General features: G+C 39.7%; 2 protein-coding genes across 4 annotated transcripts in view; both read left to right on the top strand.

Annotated features, from left to right (window-relative positions):
- Znf431l4 (zinc finger protein 431 like 4) overlaps positions 1-23,306 on the top strand; it is a 91,708-nt gene that overhangs the window by 33,732 nt on the left and 34,670 nt on the right. The window lies entirely within an intron of this gene.
- Neurod4 (neuronal differentiation 4) overlaps positions 14,592-23,306 on the top strand; it is an 87,201-nt gene continuing 78,486 nt past the window's right edge. Inside the window, exon 1 of the mRNA XM_063263094.1 lies at positions 14,592-14,730. The gene's annotated coding sequence lies outside the window, so the exon portion shown is untranslated. The remainder of the gene's footprint in view (positions 14,731-23,306) is intronic.

The raw sequence follows: 23,306 nt of genomic DNA, 5'->3' as shown, positions 1-23,306 counted from the left end.
CATTGAGTCTAAAATTACTTATTTTCCTACTAAATTCCTACTAAATTGTGTCCTATAGGAGTTATAGCACAAGAAAATAAAGTTTTGGAATGTATTTATTTATACCATAATGGTCAGAAAATACAAACTGGACAATGAGAGCTTTACAAACTTGTTTACCTTAACCCACAGATATTCCTAAAACTAATTTAATAGTACTGGATTGAGGTTTGCTTTTATACTATACATGTTCATCCTGATGATAAGATGCATTTTATCTTTTTTGATCCCTCAATTTATAAAGAACATCATCCCTGATACAAAAGAACTATACTTCCAAAGGCTTGGCAGGCTGCCCTATTACATTTCAATGCTACCCTGACGGTTTTAGAACTCGTGAGGCAGGCCTTCCCTCAGGATTATTATATAGCTGGTACCATATTGGCCACCCCCAAAGGCAACGATCCATATATAACATCTCAGGATCTGCTACATATAAATGGGCTTATTGTTGCACTGAAAAGGTAAATATTTGGAACATCTCATTATTATAACATTTGCCAAACCATAAAATTCCATTAAACAAGACAATTTAAAAAAAGTTCATGGCTTTTAGAAATTAGCAGAGCATATTAATTGGCCACATCATTCTTTACCGACATCTAATCATGCACTAATGATTTTATTTAAAACTGTTAGATGACGTTGGATAGACCCTGAATGTTCCCTCAAGGGGCAAGTTAAGAAATAAAGGTATTTGAATCCAGAATAAAAGGGGCATTTGTGTAGCATGTGGATTCTTTGCTACCTTAATTTTTTTTTTTTTTTACCAAACGCTACATGTTTTACAGCATAAGAGGATGAACCCTTGTATTAGATTTATTTACGCCATAAGGCTCAGAAAATATTAAATGCTTCCTTACTCTTTTTCTTTTCTTTTCCTTTTTAGCTCTCTGGGCTTCTCTCCTGTTATCCCCACCCATGTCTGATCCTGTTCTCCTTCCCCGCCTCCCTCCCTTCTTTCACCCAGATCCCTCCCTTACTCTGCTTCCCATGATTATTTTCATCCCCCATCTAAGTGGGATTGAAGAATGCTATCTTGGGCCTTTCTCCTTGTTACACGTACGGTCTGGAGGTTGTATCCTAGGTATTCTGTACTTTTTGGCTAACATCCACTAATCAGTGACTACATACAGTGCATGTCATTTTGGGGCTAAGTTACCTCACTCAGGATGATTTTTTTTTCTAGTTCCATCCATTTGCCTACAAAATTCACAATGTCCTCGTTCTTAATAGCTGAATAGTATTCCATTGTGTAAATGAGCCACATTTTCTGTATTCATTCTTCCATTGTGGGACATCTAGTTGTTTCCAGCTTCTGCCTATTCCAAATAAGGCTGCCATGAACATGGTGGAACACATGTCCTTGTGGTATGGTGGAGTGTCTTTTGGGTCTATGCCCAAGAGTGGTAGAGTTGGTTCTTCAGGTAGAACTATTTCCAATCTTCTAAGGAACCGCTAGACTGATTTTCAGAGTGGTTGTACCAGTTTGCAATCCCACCAGCAATCGAGGAGTGTTCCTTTTACTTGACATCCTTGACAACATGTACGGTCACTGAAAAACTAAGTTTTTCATCTTAGCCTTTCTGATTAGAGTAAGGTGGATTCTCAGGGTCGTTTTGAGTTACATTTCTCTGATGACTAAGGACTATGAACATTTCTTTAATTGCTTCTCTGCCATCCAAGATGCCTATGTTATGAATTCTGTTTAGCTCTGTATCCCACTTTTTGATTAGGTTGTTTGGGTTTTTTTGTGAGGTTAGCTTCTGTTCTTTTTATATTTTGGATATTATTGGATGTTGGGTTAGTGAAGATTTTCCCAATCTGAAGGTTGCCAATTTGTCCAATTGAAGGTGTCTTTTGCCTTACAGAAGTTTTTCAGTTTCAAGATGTTTCATTGATCAGTTTTTGATAATAGAGGCTGAGCCATTGGAGTTCTATTTACAATATTTCCCCCATGAGGATGTATTCAAGGCACTTTCCCACTTTCTCTTCTATTAGATTCAGTGTATCTGCTTTTATATTGAGATCCGTGATCCACTTGGATGCGAGTTTTGTGCAAGGTGATAAATATGGATCTATTTTCATTCTCCTACATACAGACTGCCAGTTAGATCAGAGCCATTTATTGAAGATGCTTTCTTTTTTCCACTATGTTTTTTGGCTTTTTTAAAATTCAAGTGTCCATAGGTATGTTGGTTTAATTTTGGGTCTTTGATTCTACTCAGTTTATCAACCCGTAAGTCTCTATAACAATACCATGCAGTTTTCAGTACTGTAGCTTTGTAGTACAGCTTGAGGTCAGGGATGGTGATTTCCCCAGAAGTTATTTTATTTTTCAGGATTGTTTTGGCTATCTTGGGCTTTTTGTTTTTCCATATGAATTTGAGAATTGCTTTTTCCATGTCTTTGAAGAATTGTGATGGAATTTTGAGGGGATTACATTGAATCTGTAGATTTTTTTTTTGTTTTGTTTTGTTTGGTAGGATAGCCATTTTCACTATGTTAATCCTACGAATCCATTAGTATGGGGGAACTTTCCTGAGGTCTTCATCAAATTCTTTTTTCAGGAATTTGAAGTTCTTGTCATAAAGATCTTTCACTTGCTTGGTAGGAATTACACCAAGATATTTTATACTATTTGTGGCTATTATAATGGGTGTTTGTTTCCCTAATTTCTTTTTTCAGCCTGTTTATAATTTGTGTAAAGGAAGGAACTGACTTGTTTGAGTTAAATTTTTTATCCTGCCATTTGCTGAAGTTGTTTATCATCTCTAGTAGTTCTCTGGTGGAATTTTGTGGTTCACTTCCATATACTATTATCTGCAAATAGTGATATTTTGGTTTCTTCCTCTCCAATTTGTATCCCTTTGATCCCCTTTTGTAGTCTAATTACTCTGCTTGAACTTCGAGTACTGTATTGAATAGATAGGGAGAGAGTGGGCAACCTTGTCCTGGATCTTAATGGGATTGCTTCTAGTTTCTTTCCATTTAATTTGATGTTGGCTGTTGGTTTGCTGTGTATCGCTTTTATTATGATTAGGTTTGTGCCATGAATTCCTGGTCTTTCCAAGACTTTTTAACATAAATGGGTGTTGTATTTTCTCAAAGGTTTTTTTCAGCATCTAGTGAAAGGATCTTTTTTTTTTTCTTTGACTTTGTTTATATATTGTATTACATTGATGACATTGGTTGATTTTCATATACTGAAACATCCCTGCATCTCTGCAATAAAACCTACTTGACTGTAGTGAGTTTTGATGTGTTTTTTTTCAGTTTGTGAGAATTTTATTGAGCATTTTTGCATCTATATTTTTAAGTGAGATTGATATGGAATTCTCTTTCTTTGTTGGTCTTGGTGCGGTTTGAGTATCAGAGTAACTGTGGCTTCATAGAATGAATTAGGTAGTCTTCCTTTTGTCTCTATGTTGTGGAATAGTTCGAGGAGTATTGGTATTAGCTCTTCTTTGAAGGCCTGGTAGAATTCTGCACTAAAGCTATCTGACCCTGGGCGTTTCTTTGGTGCAGAGATTGTTGATGACTATTTCTATTTCCTTAGGGGACTGTTTAGATAGTTTTCCTGATGTTGATTTAACTTTTGTATATGGTCAGTTTTGGAGTACATTCCATGAGCTGCTGAAGAGAAGGCCTATTTTTTGGTTTGTTTGTTTTGAGGTGAAATGGTCTGTAGATATCTGTTAAATCCATTTGGTTCACAACTTCTGTTAGTTTCCTTGTGTCTCTTTTTAGTTTCTGTTTCAATGACCTTTCCATTGGTAAGAGTGGGATGTTGAAGTCTCTCACTGTTCTTGTGTGAGGTTCAATATATGTTTTGAACTTATTAAAGTTTTATGAATGTGAGTGCCCTTGTATTTGGGGCATAGATGCTTAGAACTGAGACTTTGTCTTGGAGGTTTCATTTGATGAATATGAAATGTCCTTCCCCATCCTGTTTGATAGCTTTTGGTTGAAAGTCTATTTTATTAGATATTAGTATGACAACTCCAGCTTGTTTCTTGGAACTATTTGCTTGGAGAACTTTTTTCAAGCATTTTACTGTGAGGTAGTCTCTGTCTATGTTACTGAGGTATTTTTCTTGTAGGCAGCAAAATGCTGGATCCTGTTGTATTGAGTCTGTTAGCATTTTTTTGTTTGTTTGTTTTTTGTTTTTTGTTTTTTTAAATTAGGGAATTGAGTTCATTGGTGGTGAGAGATATAAAAGACAGATGACCATTAGTTTCTGTTATTTTTGTTGCTGGAGATGGTATGTGTGTTTGATTCTCTTGTTTTGGTTTTCTTGTGAAATGTTTTGTTTATTGTGTTCTTCTGGGTGTAGTTACCATCTTTGGGTTGTAGATTTGCTTCTAGTATCCTCTGTAGGACTGGATTAATAGATATATTGTTAAATTTAGTTTTGTCATGGAATATCTTGGTGTCTCTCCATCTATGATATTTGAGAGTTTTACTAGATACAGTATCCTAGACTGGCATTTGTGTTCTCTTAGGGTCTGGATGACATCTGTGCAGGATCTTCTTATTTTAGAGCCTCTGTTGAGAAATCTGGTGTAATTCTGATAGGTCTGAATTTATATGTTACTTGCCTCTTTTCCCTTACAGCTTTTAATATCTTTTCTTTGTTCTGTGCATTTATTGCTTTGATTATTATGTCATGAGAGGATTTTCTTTTCTGGTCCAGCCTATTTGGAGTTATGTAGGCTTCTTGTACAGTCATGGCCATCTCTTTCTTTAGGTTAGGGAAGTTTTCTTCTATGACTTTGTTGAAGGTGTTTTCTGGCCCTTTGACCTGGGGTTTTTCACCCTCTTCTACTCTTATTATTCTTAGGCTTGATCTTATCATGGTGTCCTGAACTTTCTGCATGTTTTGGGTTAGGGGATTTCTTACATTTTGTATTTTCTTTGACCTACATGTCAATATTTTTATGGTATCTTATGTTTCTGAGATTCTGTATTCTATCTATTGTATTCTGTTTAAGATGCTTGCATCTGTAGCTCCTAATCTCTTTCCTAAATTGTCCATTTCCAGGGTTGCCTCCCTTTGTGTTTTTTAAATTGCTTTCTATTTCCACTTTTAATTCTTGGACCATTTTGTCCAATCCCTTCACCTGTTTCATTGTATTTTCCTGTATTTATCTTAGGGATTTGTTTCTTATGTATGGGCTTCTACCTATTGGTTTGTGTTTCCCTGTATTTATTCAATAGAGTTCTTTATATCTTCTTTAAAGGTCTCTATTATCTTGATGAGATGGGATTTTAGGTCATCCTCCTTTTCATATATTTTAGGGTATCTAGGGCTTGCTGTGATGGGAGAGCTGGGATCTGATGATGTCTAATTACATTGAGTTCTGTTGCTTATATTGTCCTTGCCTCTGGTCATCTGGTTCTCTTTGGTGTTAACTGGTCTTGGTGTCTCTGACTGGAACTAAACTCCTTGAAGATATGCAGTATTGTTTCTGTTTGAGGTTGGCTTCTTGAGTCTCTGGTTTGAGTATGCCTCTTGTGTCCCTTGTTACTGTGGACTTCCTGTGCCTCTGGTATTGTGGACCTTCTGTGCCCTTGGTTACTGCAGACCTCTTGGAAGCCTTGCAGTTTGTAGCCTTAGGGTGGGTATAGGAATGTTGTGGACTGGCCTGGTGCTATTTGTATTTTTATGTTGATTCTGCTTCCTCAAGGGACTTCCCTGATAAGGAGTGGATCTTGTACTTAGGCAATTTTATGTAAACCTTCTCCCCATTTTAACTGGTCAAATAAAGGTCAGAGCCTGTGATAGTGCAGTGAGATGGGAAAGGTGGGACTGGATATTTTAGAAAGGGAAGAGGGGAAATAGGAAGGGGAAATGAGAAGAGAGAGAAAGAAAATCAGAGGAAGAGAAGGTGAAACAAAGATGGAACAAAAGCACGTTCCCGGAAAGAACCACAAATAACAAGATATCTAATGGCTTGGGAATAGAGTACTGTAGTGATAAATCTGCCCAATCTAGGCATATAGCTTATACATACTATAACTAAATTGTATGGTTTTTACACATGCTTATTAGGGTTGGAGATTCATGACAACATAGGGCTGTTGAACTGGCTTGGGTGGGGAAGTGCACAGCAAGGAAGGTGGAGCTTGGGGTATGGGTGCAGGGGTGGGGGTGGAGCAGTAGGTCTCATGTCACCTGGGCTGTGTGGGTGTCCCAGTTGGAGTATTTGGGCAAGATTCTCACCCATGTCTTTGGTTACTGTGGACCACCTGGGATGTAAGCAGGCCATTTGAGTGGGTATTAGGCCACTGATAATCACTTCCTTACTCTTTCTGCTCAGTAAATCAGGAAGAACTTGATGTCAGGAATTATAGGAATTTGATTGTTGTTATATTCTATAACCCTTAAGTAACAAGCTCTGTTTAAGAGCATTAAAGAATCAATGAACTTTAAAATTATGTGCAGATTACTAAGGATAAGTAAGAAATTATTGCCCAGCTGGCCAGATATGGGATTTTCTCATGGGAACTGATTTTTGTTGTTGTTGTTGTTGTCGTCATCGTTGAAAAAATTCTAACCTCCCATTCTACAGGCAGATACTAATTTTATTGAAAGCTCATTTAATGGTTAGAAGGAATTGATGGTCCATACTTTAATCAATCTATTAATACCCATTACTAGTGTAACTGGCTGTTTTGACTCATGTACTATGGTTAATATATAAACCCTTAAATGCGGTTACAGATTCTGCTCATGTTGCAGGAATAATCCCACCAGTAGAAACTTCTTTAATTATATCTTCAAATCCTGTTATGCTTCAATTAAAAGAAGAACTCCAACATCTGGTAGAAACTACAAATATTCTTTGTTTACTAATTATACTTGTTCACATTCCAATCACCCAGTAAAGAATAGGCTATTATTCAGATTATAGGCATATCTTAAAATTCTCAAGGTCAGATATAAATGAAAGTACACATAAAACATTAAAACAATGGGCTGGAGAGATGGCTCAGCGGTTAAGAGCACTGACTGCTCTTCCAGAGGTCCTGAGTTCAATTCCCAGCAACCACATGGTGGCTCACGACCATCTGTAATGGGATCTGATGCCCTCTTCTGGTGTGTCTGAAGACAGCTACAGTGTACTCACATACATGAAATAAATCTTTAAAAAAAAAAAAACAATTAAGGGGTACAGCAAGAGGAATTATTGTATTTTCCTTATTTACTCTTACATTTAAAATTTGTCTCAAGGAATATATGTTTAAGAGCTCAAAAATATTTCTCACAGTTCATTATGAACTGACTTTCGATAGGGCATAATGTATTAAACAATTTAAGACTTGGAAATCAAGTTAGGTGAAAATTTGGAAAGGGACAAGTATGTGTCATTATATAGATCCTCTGAAATATTACGGATTTCTCTTCAGCTCCTCCAGCCTCAGGATCTCAAGTAAAACTTTGCAGGGTGAGGAGACAGTGGAAGTTACTAAAAATATACCACTCTTCCAGCTAAAAACATAAAGGAGATATCAATGGTATTCTCAGAATTCAAATCATCCCATGTTGAGCTAAGGCTATATAAACAAAGGAGGGGGAGAAATTCTATGAAATAAGAGTTCTGTCACAAGAGAATCTTTTTCTGGAAGTGTTAGCCATACTGACTGGTAAATCTCCAATGACTGCCACTAAGCATCTGCTTTGGTCAAACTACTATTCCTCCTTTGTTTCAACTCACTTGATGGACTTAGCTCCTGTTAGCAATAATAATAACTTTGTGTTTATGACTGGACCTTGGGACTATAATACACATATTCATTCATCTGAAGAATGCATTTAATTTTTCCTTGGTATTTGAATCACTTTCATTTGCATAGGACAGTGTAGCATTCATATTCCTATTAAGGGCTAAGGCCAACACGGGCTTATGTTCTATGAGATATCAGAACTACTTACCATATGGGTCTATTTTCAAACTATTCACTAGATTATTGTAACCAATAATACTGGACATTGCTTGGATTCTTGTTTGTAGCAGCAGAACAAGAAGTTTATAATTAGCTTTCTTGTAGGATACTAATGAATCAAATGACAATTAGACTTATCTACTTTTCAAATGAAAACGGCTCTGGATATCTTGTGTTTAAAAATTAAAGAGGGGGCCCTGAGCAAACCTTGGGCACTGACTCTACACCAATTCCCACAACACCCAGAGGAAGCCCAACCCCCAGGTGCTCTAACATGCACAGGATCACGGGTGAGGAGGTCAGGACAACTGCCCCAACAAACGGAGTTACTGGGATTCCCGGGATCCAGGGATGCAGGAACCCCACCCAGCCAGTGGCTTGGGTTCCTTCCAGTTTGAACCTGCACCTGGACAGACTTAGAGTGCTGGCTCTGCATCCACTCTTACAACACCCAGAGGGAGCTTGACTCCCAGGTGCTATGAAATGCCCAGGATCACAGGATCACAGATTCACAGAGGAAGCTTGACTCCCAGGAGCTTTGACACAACAGGATCTTAAGAGTTTGGTTACACCAGGATATCAGATCCCAGAGGCAGCTTGACTCTCAGGAGCTCTGACACACCCAGGATCTCAGCATCACAGGATACCAGAATCACAGGATCTCAGAGACAGCTGGACTCTGAGGCATTCTGATACCACCAGGATCACAGGAGGGACAAGCTCCAGTTATAAACAGCAAGGTCACATAGCACTAGAAATAACCAGATGGTGAGAGGCAAGTGCAAGAATATAAGCAACAGAAACCAAGACTACATGGCATAATCAGGACCCACTTTTTCCACTACAGCAAGTATTGGATACCCCATCACACCTGAAAAGCAAGATTTGGATTTAAAATCACATCACATGATGATGATGATGGATGATTATGAAGAACAAAAATAACTCCCTCAAATGCAGGAGAGCACAAGGAAACAGGTGAAGAAATTGAACAAAACCATCCAGGATCTACACATGGAAATAGAAACAATAAAGAAATCATAGAGGGAGACAACCTTGGAGATAGAAAACCTAGGAAAGAGATCAGGAGTCATAGATGCAAGTATTTCCAACAGAATACAAGAGATAGAAGAGAGAATCTCAGGGGCAGAAGATACTATAGAAAACATTGACACAACAATCAAAGAAAATGCAAAATGCAAAAAGCTCCTAACACAAACCATCCAGGAAATCCAGAACACAATGATAAGACCAAACCAAAGGATAATAGGTATAGAAGAGAGTGAAGATGCCCAACTTAAAGGTTCAGTAAATATCTTCAACAAAATTATAGAAGACTTCTCTAACCTAAAGAAATGGATGCCCATGAACATACAAGAAGCCTACAGAACTCCAAATGGATTAGATCAGAAAAGAAACTCCTTCCATCAGACGATAATCAAAACACCAAATGCACAAAATAAAGAAAGGAAATTAAAAGCAGTAAGGGGAAAACTCAAGTAACATAAAGGCAGACCTATCAGAATTACACCAGATTCTTAACAGAGATGCTGAAAGCCAGATGTCCTGCCAGAGATCCTGGGCAGATGTCATACAGACCTTAAGAGAACACAAATGCCAGCCCAGGCTATATATCCAGCAGAACTCTCAATTAACATAGATGGAGAAACCAAGATATTCCATGACAAAACCAAATTTACACAATATTTTTCCACCAATTCAACCCTACAAAGGATAATAGATGGAAAACTTCAACACAAGGAGGGAAATTATACTCTAGAAAAAGCAAGAAAGTAATCTTCTTTCCACAAGCCCAAAAGAAGATAGCCACATAAACATAATTTCACCTCTGACAACAAAAATAACAGGAAGCAACAATCACTTTTCATTAATATCTCTTAGCATCAATGGACTCAATTCCCCAATATAGAGACATAGACTAACTGACTGAATATGTAAACAGTACCCAGCATTTTGCTGCATATACGAAATGTACCCTAGTGACAAAGTTAGACATTACCTCAGAGTAAAAGTGTGGAAAACAATTTCCTAACCAACAAGCTGGAGTAGCCATTCTAATATAGAATAAAATTGACTTTCAACCAAAAGTTATCTAAAAAGATAAGGAAGGACACTTTATACTCACCCAAGGAAAAATCTACCAAGATGAACTCTCAATTCTGAACATCTATACCCCAAATGCAAGGGCACCACATTCATAAAAGAAACTTTAGTAAAGACCAAAGCACACATTGCACCTCACACAATAATAGTGGGAGAGTTCAACATCCCAGTCTCATCACTGGACAGATCATGGAAACAGGAAGTAAACAGAGATACAGTCAAATCTAACAAGTTATGAACCAAATGGATTGAATCGATATCTAAAGAACATTTTACTCCAAAGCAAAAGAATATATCTTCTCAACATCTCATGGGACCTTCTCCAAAGTTGAACATAGAATTGGTCACAAAACAGGCCTCAATAGATACAAGAAGATTGAAATAATCCCACACATCCTATCAGGTCACTACAGAATAAAGCTGGTCTTCAATAACAAGAACAGAAAAAGCCCGCATACAGATGGAGGCCAAACAAGGTTCTACTCAATGATAACTTGGTCAAGGAAGAAATAAAGAGAGAAATTAAAGTCTTTTTAGAATTTAATGAAAATGAAGGCACACCATGCCAAAACCTATGGGACACAATGAAATCAGTGCTAAGAGAGAAACTCATAGCTCTGACTGCCTCCAAAAACGAACCTGGAGAGAACATAGACTAGCAGCTTGACAGCACACTTTAAAGCTCTAGAACAAAAAGAAGCAAATACAACCAGGAGTTGGTTCTCTGAGAAAATCAACAAGATAGATAAACTCGTAGCCAGACTAACCAGAGGCACAGAGAGAGTGGCTGTTAGTGGAAAGAAAGCAGAGGCCACAGCTTCAGTCCTGACTGATGCTGCTGCAGACCTGAAAGAGAGGCTCAAGAACCTCTGGCTGCGTGCCCCACCTGGACTAAATACCTAATGTTTTCATCCTGCTTCCCCTGTAATAAAGAAATTTGGACACACACACACACACACACACACACACACACACACACACACACACACACACACACACGTTGCTGTAAAATAAAAATTAAAAGCTGTCTTTTACCCCCACTAGATCTGGTGCTTCAGTGTCCCAAGATATCTGGTGGATATCTTCATCTCGGTGAACAAAGCATCTCACCTGCTCTGCTCTATCCCATATCACACTGCTGAAGGCCTCTCTCTGAGCCTGGCAGCAATCTCTCTACCCATCTAGTTCCCAAGACAGATTGCTGCCATGCCAGAAATATACATCTCAATTCCGTGGCAGCCCAGTGTCTCCACCACCACAAACTCTCTTAAACTTAAATCACTACGTGAGAGAACACACAACACAATAACCTCTGATCTAATTGATACAATATAATTGCCCACCTAAACATACAAAGCCCTGTACACATCCATCTCTTAAGAACATTCACAACAACCTGTAAAAGTGCAGAGTGGAATCTTAACATCAGCCTCCATGTTCTCTTGGCAGCTTCTCCTCCAGTCCCTTTCCCGTCTCCTCCTCTGGCTAAAACTTTTCTCCTGCCCATCCTTCCTTTTCATCCAATGACAAGCCTCATTCTATCTTGTACCTGCCTTCACCTGTATGACATCCTACACATGCACACATGCATGCACGTGCACACGCACACGCACACACACACACACACACACACACACACACACACACACACACACACACACAAAAGAAAGAAGGAAGAAAAAGAAGTTTTGTCTTTGCCTGTTTTGTGTGAGGGGGTCTGTCTGTGTTTTATGGAGTGTCTTTAAGTTTTGTTACAAAGTGTATGAATGAATGGTAACCACCACCACATGGTTTGTTTCTGACTGCTCTTCTTTGATTATATAAGTTTTCTGTGTTCTGTGTTTCTTGTTTATATATGTGTGTATATATATGTATAGTTTGCTCTCATGTTGCCAGTTGCAAGCCATCACTGCTACCATAGCTGCTTTTATTGCCAGGGCTCACATTTTATTTCTGAGGCTTTTGTAGCCACTGGATTCAGGTTAGCAGAAAGTCAGATGTCTTTTGGTATGGATAACATTAACGTTGTTCTATGCTATTCTACTTTACTGGGAAATTGGCTCTCAAGACGAGTTATAGCTTTCCCTTTTCTAGACCCAAGCATATCTAAAAGTTTCTGCTCTGTCTGTTGTTAGGTGAGACACCTGACATTGTGACAGGGAGAAGAGAGCCAAGCAGAACAGCCAAGAAGATTATTGGCTTCATTTAATTACCTAAGATCATTATATCAAATTTCTGTACTCCAAAAATTATGTTTATTGGGTGTGGATAAAAATATGTGAAAAAAATAACAAAATTTTTAACACAGAATTCATAGTTTAAAAAAAAATCTCTGCAAACATAATACTGAAAGAAGCTTGTGGCATGACTTTATATATAAATAACACGTGGTTTGCCACAGTCTTTGAGAAGCCACATTCTTGGTGGCCATTTTTGCTAGGGCTAGAGAGGAATGTTATCAAGTGACTTCATCACTCTCTTGATTAAAGCTGACCACTTGCCATGGGTCAACCAAGAAGACAAGTCTCTAAGACATTTTGGATTAGGATGGATTTTCATATGATAACTTTTGTCCTGAAAACAAGGTTTAGGGAATCCTGGAATTTAGAACAATGTTTGTTTAATAAAGTATTGAAACTGCATCTCCATGCATTCATATGCAAGAATGTACCTTGCACTAGCAGGCAAACATAAGAGGTGTCTTAGGGTTTTACTGCTATGAACAGATACCACGACCAAGGCAACTTTTGTAAAGACAACATTAAATTGGGGCTGGCTTACAGGTTCAGAGATCCAGCCCATTATCATCAAGGCAGGAACATGGCAGCATCAAGGCAAGCATGGTGCAGGAGGAGCTGAGAGTTCTACATCTTAATCTGAAAGCTTCAAGGAGAAGACTGGCTTTCAGGCAGCTAAGACAAGGGACTTAAAGCCCATGCCCATAATGACACACTTCCTCCAACAAGACCACACCTACTCCTACAAAGCCACACCTCATAGTCATGCCAATCCCTGGGCCAAGCATATTTAAAACATCACAAGAGTCACTTTAAAACTTTGGTTTTAAAGAAATGAAGGGCTTATGGAGATCAGCTGAGACTTGCCAGTGTGTGGTAGGGTGGGAGTTCCTAAAGAGGACCCAGTTGCAATGGGGGGACCCTAAAAGATTTTGAGGTACAGGTGCCATGTCATAGTTACCAGAAACACCAGCTGCAATGAAATGGAACTGACCAGGTTCTAGAAGGCAGGCTGCATATGCTGCTGAGTGTGGAGCCATAAGAGGTGACCTAAGTCCTTCAGTAAAGCACAAAGGATTAGGAATGGATCCCAGATGTCAAGCATTGACTTGTTGGCACTGTTGGAGCTTGGTTTTGCCTTCTGGGGATTATTGTTGTGTCTCACTTTGGAAATAAAAAAGTACTTTATTTCTGATATTGCAAGACCACAGAGTTGAGAGATTTTAAACTTTTTAATGAAGAATTTTGTAGCTCACAGAAATTTTATATTAAAAAGGGGAAATGATCTCAATTTGTAAGATGATAGGACTTTTCCGAGTTTATAAAATATTTCATATTATTTTAAATAAACAAATAAATAAAAACCAAAGAATTGAGGCTGCATCTGTGAGCACCAAGCACTAAACAGGAGAAACTGGGTTATTCCTATTTTATTAAGCAGCCAGACAATAAATACACAAAAGCCATCTGGTAAAGAGCTTGGAGCATTGGTTCTCAATCTGTGGGCCATGACTCTTCGGGGGAGATAGCGGAAGCCTAGGACCATCTTCATGTCAGATGTTTGCCTTTTTATTCATAATACTGGCAACATTGCAGTTATGAAATAGGAATGAGAATAATTTTACAGTTGTGGTTCACTGCAACATGGGAAATATGTTGATGGGTCACAGCATGAAGAAGGTTGAGAGCTACCAGCTTAAAGAAAGTCTTTTCTTACACATAGTCTTTCAGGCTCAATGTATGTCTAGCTTCCTAGTCTTTGCTAACTTTGTTGAGCTTTATCTATTTTGATAAACTGAATCACATAAGAAACTGTTACATTTTTGTAATGATGTACAATAAAAGGATCAGGAAAGTTCCCAGTGTTTCTGTGGACCGTGTTTATGAATTTAAGTGTTATTTTGATACTAAAAGGAGTTTTAATTAAGAAATTGTCATTTTTTAAGGCTCAAACTTAACATAAATAATGCTGGAATACTCAATTAAAAGCTAGTAACTTATTGTGAACTGTTAAAGACATGCAAGTTAATAGTCAGTCACCTCATAAATGATAAAATTCTTTAATGTTTTAAGGACTATACTCGCAGTCATACTAAGTACTATAATAATCAATTATAGCCTTATTTAGCCTCCTGTACATGTTTTCAAGGTTAAACATAAAGCATGTAACTAAACACAATCCAGTCTGTATATATCACTTATACTTAACATACGATGTTTCTCAACCTTCTCAGAGATTTGCTGAATATGGCATATCCATTCCTAATGGGAACCCAGTCCAAAGAAGATAGATGGACTACCACCTGAATTATTATGGTTTATACTAACCACTGAGCCAAAATCGCACAAGCTTCGCCTGCCATCCAGGGCTCTGTTCACGGTATGAACACTTTTGGATTGATTACCCTACTCTGTCTACTCAAGATAAGATCATGTCCCCAAGTTGTTCCTCTATAGAAACATTTCTGAGACCTGGGTCAGATAGTCAAAACCCCACTGCTATGTGTGTTAATTAAATATTAAATGTTGTCCTGTTTGACGGCTGAAAACCTAGCACCACCTTCCCACCACCAAGACCTAGGGAAAACATCTAGATAATGGGAAAAATTTTCATTTTAATTGGTACATAGGCTATTTGGTTTATACTTCCTACTATAATTTATCCTTCTCAGATCTCTATTGGCATTTATGGCTATGCTAATTGTAGCTTTGTCATTTTAATTGCAGCAGGCAACTAATTCCTTCTCCCAAGGCTAAGGGCATCTGGTTAGTTCATTTCATATGTAAATAATAGGCCTTGACTTTTTTTTTCCTTTTTTTCTTTTTTTTTTTTTCTTTTTTTTTTTTTTTTTTAGCACTACTAGGTCTCTTGTTAAGAAAAGGCAGGCAGGTTTGCCTTGTTTACAAGGCTTTATATTAAAGGATAATAGCTTTGTTGTAGCTTTTCACTGTTCCTTTATTTAAAAGAACGTGTTTTGCAATGATTATTCTCAGTGATAACTAAGAATCTTTGGTAAATGATTAGAAGAAATGAAAAGTTGCGTGACAAAAGTCCATGCAACTCTGACAGTCTAAGAAAGCATTCTAAGGTATATAAAGATCTGAGGATATGGATGTTTGTGTAAGTTTTGATGGTCTAGTAAAATGACTTAAGGTGTGGAAATGTGAATTATAAAGGTATAAGAAAGTGATTTAAGGTATGTGAAAAAGGGAAATGTTTCAGATGTCTCTTCTATACTATTGTTACATGAAGAGCTCAGAATTTCAGAGTTAACATTGGTCAGTGGTCACTGATTGTTATTTTTCAGTAGAAATTCCAGAGTTTAAATTTCCTTTTATTGCTTTCTAAATGTATACTTAAAGATGCTTCCAGTTGGGCTAAAAACATCTTAGTCCAGTCAATATATCCAGCCCAGGAACTGAGAAAAAGTGATCATATTTTTTAATCCAAAGCTGTAGTGAAAGATCCCACACAGAGAGACCCTTACTCAAGTCTTGGGAAATCGCGGACCCCAGACACAGAGAGACCATTTTGGATGTCATAAGCAAAGGCGAAGTTTATTACAGAGACCTATTACAGAGATCTCCGGGCCGACACTATCCCGCGCAGGAGACAGAGGTGTCGACCCCGAGAGGCTGGGAAAAAGAGTATTTAAAGGCAGAGGCTGTGAGCCCAGGGAATGGGGGGATGTCAAAGGGGAATGTACTGCAAGTTACAGGATTGTTTTATGGCTCCACGAGATAAGGGGACGCCAGAAGGTTTTATGGCCCCCTGGTTCCTGGAACAGAGCTACTAAATCAGGAGAAGGGTCGGGTCTTTAGGTCCTCATTATTTTTAAAAGTTTGTCAAAATTGATGAAGCATCTGTATTTGAAACACCTCTGGTTAGGGTTGGGCCGGCGGTTTCCTGGAGTGCTCTCTGTAGGACGCAATGGCTGGAAAGCACAAGTAGGGGCTTATCAGGGTCTGGAGGACATCTGGTTAAAGTATGACTCTGAGTAAGCTGAGGGGGATGTCTTTGGATGGTTTATGGGTCAGTCCTCGATAGCCTGAGCTGGTTTTTGTATTCCTTTTCTTTATCTTCATGGCCTGCTATTCCTGGTGGCATGGCTTAGCCCTGAGTTTGTGGCTTTTGGGGCTTACTCTTTTAATTTTATATTTTTAAACCTTAAATTCATATAATTTTCCTTTCAGTAGCTCTGGCTAAAACTCAAATGTATGAGTGTGCTCCAGATGTTTTACAGACAACAGGATCTAGCGGACCGAGATTAAATCCCTTAGCTTTATGGACAAGGTCATTAATAGAGGATGGCCATCCTTTACTGTCATTGTACATTGAAAAACTGCCCTTTAAGAGGCATTCTAAGAACTGGGGCAGATCAGGCAGTTATTAGTCAAGTATAGTGGCTTCTACATTTGTCAGTGTCTAGAGGCCAACCCTTTCAAAGTGATGGAGGACAACAGGATTCTTTAAAAACTACTGATGTCTTAAATTGTACTGAAGAGGATTCTTCTGGAACTTTTGAACCTTATATTGTCTTAGAACTTTCGTAAGGTCTGTGGGGAAAAGATATATTACAATAAATCTAAACAGTGATTATGATTGAAGCTAATTATTTATATGATAATACAAGAAGATATAGGCCCACACCACTGGGGTCATTGATCATGGGCCATCCATATAACCTTTAAAATTACGTTGGGTCTCTAGTTATCCCCTATGGATTGCTCAATGACCCTTTGATGGGGAAAAATTAAAACAGGCTCAACTCCTAGTACTAGGACCAGTACTGGCTAAGACATACAGAGTCCTTGGTAGTCCTTAGAACTCTCCTATTTTTGTAATTCATAAGAGCACAAAAAATAAAATTTGACTATTACATGAATTCAGGGGCATAAATGAAACAATGAAACAATGAAATGAAAACAGTGGAGGCCCTTCAGCCTGGGCTCTTTGCTCCTGCTATGATTTGACGAGGATGCTGTATTATTATACTTAAAGGACTGTTTGTTTTCTATCTCCTTAGGTTGTGATAATGAAAAATATTTTACATTCTCTGTTCCTACTTAAATAATCAACAGCCCATGACCCAATATCAGTGGAAGGCTTTATCAGAGATGATGCAGAATTGCCCCACTGTATGTCAGTACTTTGTAAAGCACTTTAAACAGTGTTGATTAATTTCCTAAGGTACTGGTCATTCATTATATGGATGATGTTTTCCTCTCCTGCTTGTCTCACTCGTACTTAAATCAATGCTGAACATTCGTGATATGTAAACTAAGAGAATAACACTTAAGCACAGCTCCATATAAAACACAAAAGCAGCCATCATACAATTATTTAGAATATATTCTTACTCAGAACAAATTCACCATCCTCCTCTCAACTTAAAACTTCCTAAACAGTGCACCCTCAACTACTTACAAAAGGTTTTAGGGCATATCAATTGGATACACTATTATCAGGCTATTACTACTAAGGTATTGGCTCCATTATCAAAGCTGTTTTCTGGACAATCTCTGTTAAATTCAAGGAGAAAAATAACACCCAAAGTAGAGCAGACGGGATGGATCCCTAGGCGAGGCTGTCTCTGGATGGCCTATTCTTCAGCCTCTGTTCCTTTTTTTGTCACTGTCTTTCCTTTATACAGGAACATTTCTGGGCGTAAATTTTTGAGATTGGGTGAGTGGCCCCATCCCTCAAATGGGAGCTGTGCCTACCTACTGGGGGCAATCTCTATAGGTTGTATCGCCATTTGATGAGTATTTCAAAGAAAGTCATCCCCATTGGGTCCTGGGGGTATCCCATTTCCCCAGAGTCTGGGACTTTCTAGTGGCCACCCCAGTTCCCCATCTCCCTCTACTATACCTTTCTATTCAATTTCCTGATCCTCTGTACTTCTATCCTGTCCATTCCAATACCTTTTTCTGCCCCCCCCCCCTTTTAACCTCACCCTCCTTGGTCCCTCCCTCCCTCCTAGCTCAAGTAATTATTTTGTTCCCCATTCTATGTAGGATCGAAGCAATACACAATACCATGTGTATTGTTTTGTGTCTGGATTAACTCGGGATGACATTTTCTAGTTCCACTGATTCGACTAAGAATTTCATGAAGTCACTGTTTTTAATGGCTAGGTAGTACTCCATTGTGTAAATGTACCACAATTTCGGTATACATTCTTCTGTTGAGGGATATCTGGGTTGTGTCCAGCTTCTGGCTATTATAAATAAGGCTGTTATTAACATAGTGGAGCATGTGTCCTTGTTATATGTTGGAGCATCTTTTGGGTATATGCCCAAGAGTTATATAGCTGGGTCCTCAGGTAGTACTATGTCTAATTTACTAATGAACCTTCAGACTGATTTCCAAAGTGGTTGTACCATCTTGCAATCCCACTAAGTAAGGAGGAGTGTTCATCTTTTTCCACATCCTTACCAGCATTGTTTTTTATATTAGCAATTCTGACTGTTGTGAGGTGGAATCTCAGGGTTGTTTTGATTTGCATTTCCCTGATGACTACAGGTGTTGAACATTTTGTTAGGTGCTTCTCAGCCATTCCATATTCCTCAGTTGAGAATTCTTTGTGGGTAATTCTTTGTGGTAATTCATTCTTTAAATGAATTACCCCATATTTTAATAGGTATTTGATTCTCTCGAGTCTAACTTCTTGAGTTCTTTGTATATATTGGATATTAGCCCTCTTTTGGTTATAGAATTGGTAAAGATCTTTTCTCAATCTGTTGGTTGCCGTTTTGCCCTAATGACAGTGTCTGTTGCTTTACAGAAGCTTTGAAATTTTATGAAGCTCCATTTGTTGATTCTTGATCTTAGAGCATAAGCCATTGTTGTTGTTTTCAGATTTTCCCCAGTGCCCATGTATTTGAGGCTCTTCCCCCACTATTTCTTCTATTAGTTTGAGTGTATCTGGTTTGATGTGGAGGTCCACTATTCACTTGGGCTTGAGCTATGTACAGGGCGATAAGAATGGATTGATTTGCATTCTTCTATGTGCTGACCTCCAGGTGAACCAGCACCATTTGTTGAAAATGCTATCTTTTTGTTTACTGTGTGGTTTTAGCTCATTTGTCAAAGATCAAGTGACCACAGGTGTGTGGGTTCATTTCTGGGTTTAAAATATAATTCTATCCACTCCTCTGGCAGTGAAGGTAACTGGTATTACACCGTGAATCATACCCATACCCAGGTCAAATAGTAGATGCCACAAATGCTGTCAAATGACTGTCTCTTGGATCCATTAAAATTAAGGCTTTGGTCTCCAGGCCCTTCCACTCCCTGCTTTATCCCATTCTTAAGTTTGGTGTGAATACAGTGCCATCAGGCCTGGGCCTGGGAAGTAAGAAAGACAGACACAGGAAAGGTATTACCTAATGTAACTACAGACCAGTAACCCATATTCATGTTGATGTTTGCTCACTGATGCCCACTTTAAATGTCTGATTATATCATAGAGAGGAAAGATGGAGATTTGTCTTTTGAGATAAAGACACAAGAGTTTATAGTGCCCTGTGGTTGAGCCCCCTGGCTGCCAGAAAGAGGGGAGTTTCCATTACAAAAATTGGCTTTGTGAAACTGAAGCTTCCTGAATTTTTCCTTTAAAAAGATTCTGGGCTTTTGGAAACAGGAAAATCCTGGATAATCAAAGTCTATGCCACAGGAAGGCATCCTGGGTGTAGAGTTAAACATTCCCAGCCAGATTTCAGCGAATATTGCTGGTTATATTCAGACACCTGGCTCCCTTCATTCTATGCATGGATAGGAACAAACCAGACTTTCAGCCTATTGACTGACAAAAGTTGTGATGAGGGGCAGCCCAAATTAATGTCCTGCTTTATGAGTTAATTTCATCTGAGTCCCTGTGACTACTTTGCGAATACGCAGTAATGGTTTGATTAAATGTGCCTCTCCTGATGCTTTTCAAAGTAAGTAAACAGGTTAATCAGGGCCTAATGGTTTTAAAAGTTTCTGTATTTAACAACAGTTTAGATTTCCTTACAGAGATGATCCTACAAAATGGAAAAGACTTACTTACTTTTCATGAGATAAAAGAAACCATGTCTGGCTTTAGAAAAAAAAATGTTGACAGGTCTTCCTGGTTGCTGCCGCCGCAGAGAGCCCGTGGGCAGCACCCCACGAGCGAACTTGAGCCTCGGGACCACAGGTAAGACCAACTTTTCTGCTGCAAGAAAGCTGCCTGGTGAGATCGGGACACACAGAGGCAGAGTTCATCTAGGACCGGGCACGTCCTGTGTTTGGGGAGGTCCCACGCCCGCGGATCCCGGCCCGCAGCAGCTCTCTGCTCCCACACCCTGTGGGAAAGAGACCTCACCGCCTGATCAGGTGGGCACTCCTGAGGCTGCAGAGCGGAAGAGACCACCAACACTGCCCACCCCTGCCCACATCCCTGGCCCAAGAGGAAACTGTATAAGGCCTCTGGGCTCCCGTGGGGGAGGGCCCAGGAGCGGCAGGACCCCTGCCTGAGACACCACCGGAACCTGAGGGAAACAGACCGGATAAACAGTTCTCTGCACCCAAATCCCGTGGGAGGGAGAGCTGAACCTTCAGAGAGGCAGACAAGCCTGGGAAACCAGAAGATACTGCCCTCTGTACATACATCTCGGACGCCAGAGGAAAACACCAAAGGCCATCTGGAACCCTGGTGCACTGAAGCTCCCGAAGGGGCGGCACAGGTCTTCCTGGTTGCTGCCGCTGCAGAGAGCCCGTGGGCAGCACCCCACAAGCAAACTTGAGCCTCGGGACCACAGGTAAGACCAACTTGTCTGCTGCAAGAGAGCTGCCTGGTGAGATCGGGACACACAGAGGCAGAGTTCATCTAGGACCGGGCACGTCCTGTGTTTGCCAGAGGTCCCACGCCCGTGGATCCCAGCCCGCAGCAGCTCTCTGCTCCCACACCCTGTGGGAAAGAGACCTCACTGCCTGATCAGGTGGGCACTCCTGGGGCTGCAGAGCAGAAGAGACCACCAACACTGCCCACCCCTGCCCACATCCCTGGCCCAAGAGGAAACTGTATAAGGCCTCTGGGCTCCCGTGGGGGAGGGCCCAGGAGCGGCAGGACCCCTGCCTGAGACACCGCCGGAACCTGAAGGAAACAGACCAGATAAACAGTTCTCTGCACCCAAATCCCGTGGGAGGGAGAGCTAAACCTTCAGAGAGGCAGACAAGCCTGGGAAACCAGAAGAGACTGCTCTCTGTGCACACATCTCGGACACCAGAGGAAAACACCAAAGGCCATCTGGAACCCTGGTGCACTGAAGCTCCCGGAAGGGGCGGCACAGGTCTTCCTGGTTGCTGCCGCTGCAGAGAGCCCGTGGGCAGCACCCCACGAGCGAACTTGAGCCTCGGGACCAAAGGTAAGACCAACTTTTCTGCTGCAAGAAAGCTGCCTGGTGAACTCAAGACACAGGTCCACAGGAACAGCTGAAGACCTGTAGAGAGGAAAAACTACACGCCCGAAAGCAGAACACTCTGTCCCCATAACTGACTGAAAGAGAGGAAAACAGGTCTACAGCACTCCTGACACACAGGCTTATAGGACAGTCTAGCCACTGTCAGAAATAGCAGAACAAAGTAACACTAGAGATAATCTGATGGCGAGAGGCAAGCGCAGGAACCCAAGCAACAGAAACCAGGACTACATGGCATCATCGGAGCCCAATTCTCCCACCAAAACAAACATGGAATATCCAAACACACCAGAAAAGCAAGATCTAGTTTCAAAATCATATTTGATCATGATGCTGGAGGACTTCAAGAAAGACGTGAAGAACTCCCTTAGGGAAACACAGGAAAACATTAATAAACAAGTAGAAGCCTTCAGAGAGGAATCGCAAAAATCCCTGAAAGAATCGCAGAAATCCCTGAAAGAATTCCAGGAAAACACAATCAAACAATTGAAGGAATTAAAAATGGAAATAGAAGCAATCAAGAAAGAACACATGGAAACAACCCTGGATATAGAAAACCAAAAGAAGAGACAAGGAGCTGTAGATACAAGCCTCACCAACAGAATTCAAGAGATGGAAGAGAGAATCTCAGGAGCAGAAGATTCCATAGAAATCATTGACACAACTGTCAAAGATAATGTAAGGCGGAAAAAGCTACTGGTCCAAAACATACAGGAAATCCAGGACTCAATGAGAAGATCAAACCTAAGGATAATAGGTATAGAAGAGAGTGAAGACTCCCAGCTCAAAGGACCAGTAAATATCTTCAACAAAATCATAGAAGAAAACTTCCCTAACCTAAAAAAAGAGATACCCATAGGCATACAAGATGCCTACAGAACTCCAAATAGATTGGACCAGAAAAGAAACACCTCCCGTCACATAATAGTCAAAACACAAAATGCACAAAATAAAGAAAGAATATTAAAAGCAGTAAGTGAAAAAGGTCAAGTAACATATAAAGGCAGACCTATCAGAATCACACCAGACTTCTCTCCAGAAACTATGAAGGCCAGAAGATCCTGGACTGATGTCATACAGACCCTAAGAGAACACAAATGCCAGCCCAGGTTACTGTATCCAGCAAAACTCTCAATTAACATTGATGGAGAAACCAAGATATTCCATGACAAAACAAAATTTACACAATATCTTTCTACAAATCCAGCACTACAAAGGATAATAAATGGTAAAGCCCAACATAAGGAGGCAAGCTATACCCTAGAAGAAGCAAGAAACTAATCGTCTTGGCAACAAAACAAAGAGAAAGAAAGCACACAAACATAACCTCACATCCAAATATGAATAAAACAGGAAGCAATAATCACTATTCCTTAATATCTCTCAACATCAATGGGCTCAACTCCCCAATAAAAAGAAATAGATTAACAAACTGGATACGCAACAAGGACCCTGCATTCTGCTGCCTACAGGAAACACACCTCAGAGACAAAGACAGACACTACCTCA

The sequence above is a fragment of the Rattus norvegicus genome, chromosome 7 (assembly GCF_036323735.1).
Source record: "Rattus norvegicus strain BN/NHsdMcwi chromosome 7, GRCr8, whole genome shotgun sequence".
Taxonomy (NCBI): domain Eukaryota; kingdom Metazoa; phylum Chordata; class Mammalia; order Rodentia; family Muridae; genus Rattus; species Rattus norvegicus.
Note: the sequence above shows the minus strand (reverse complement) of the source record. Positions and strands in the feature narration are given on the sequence as shown.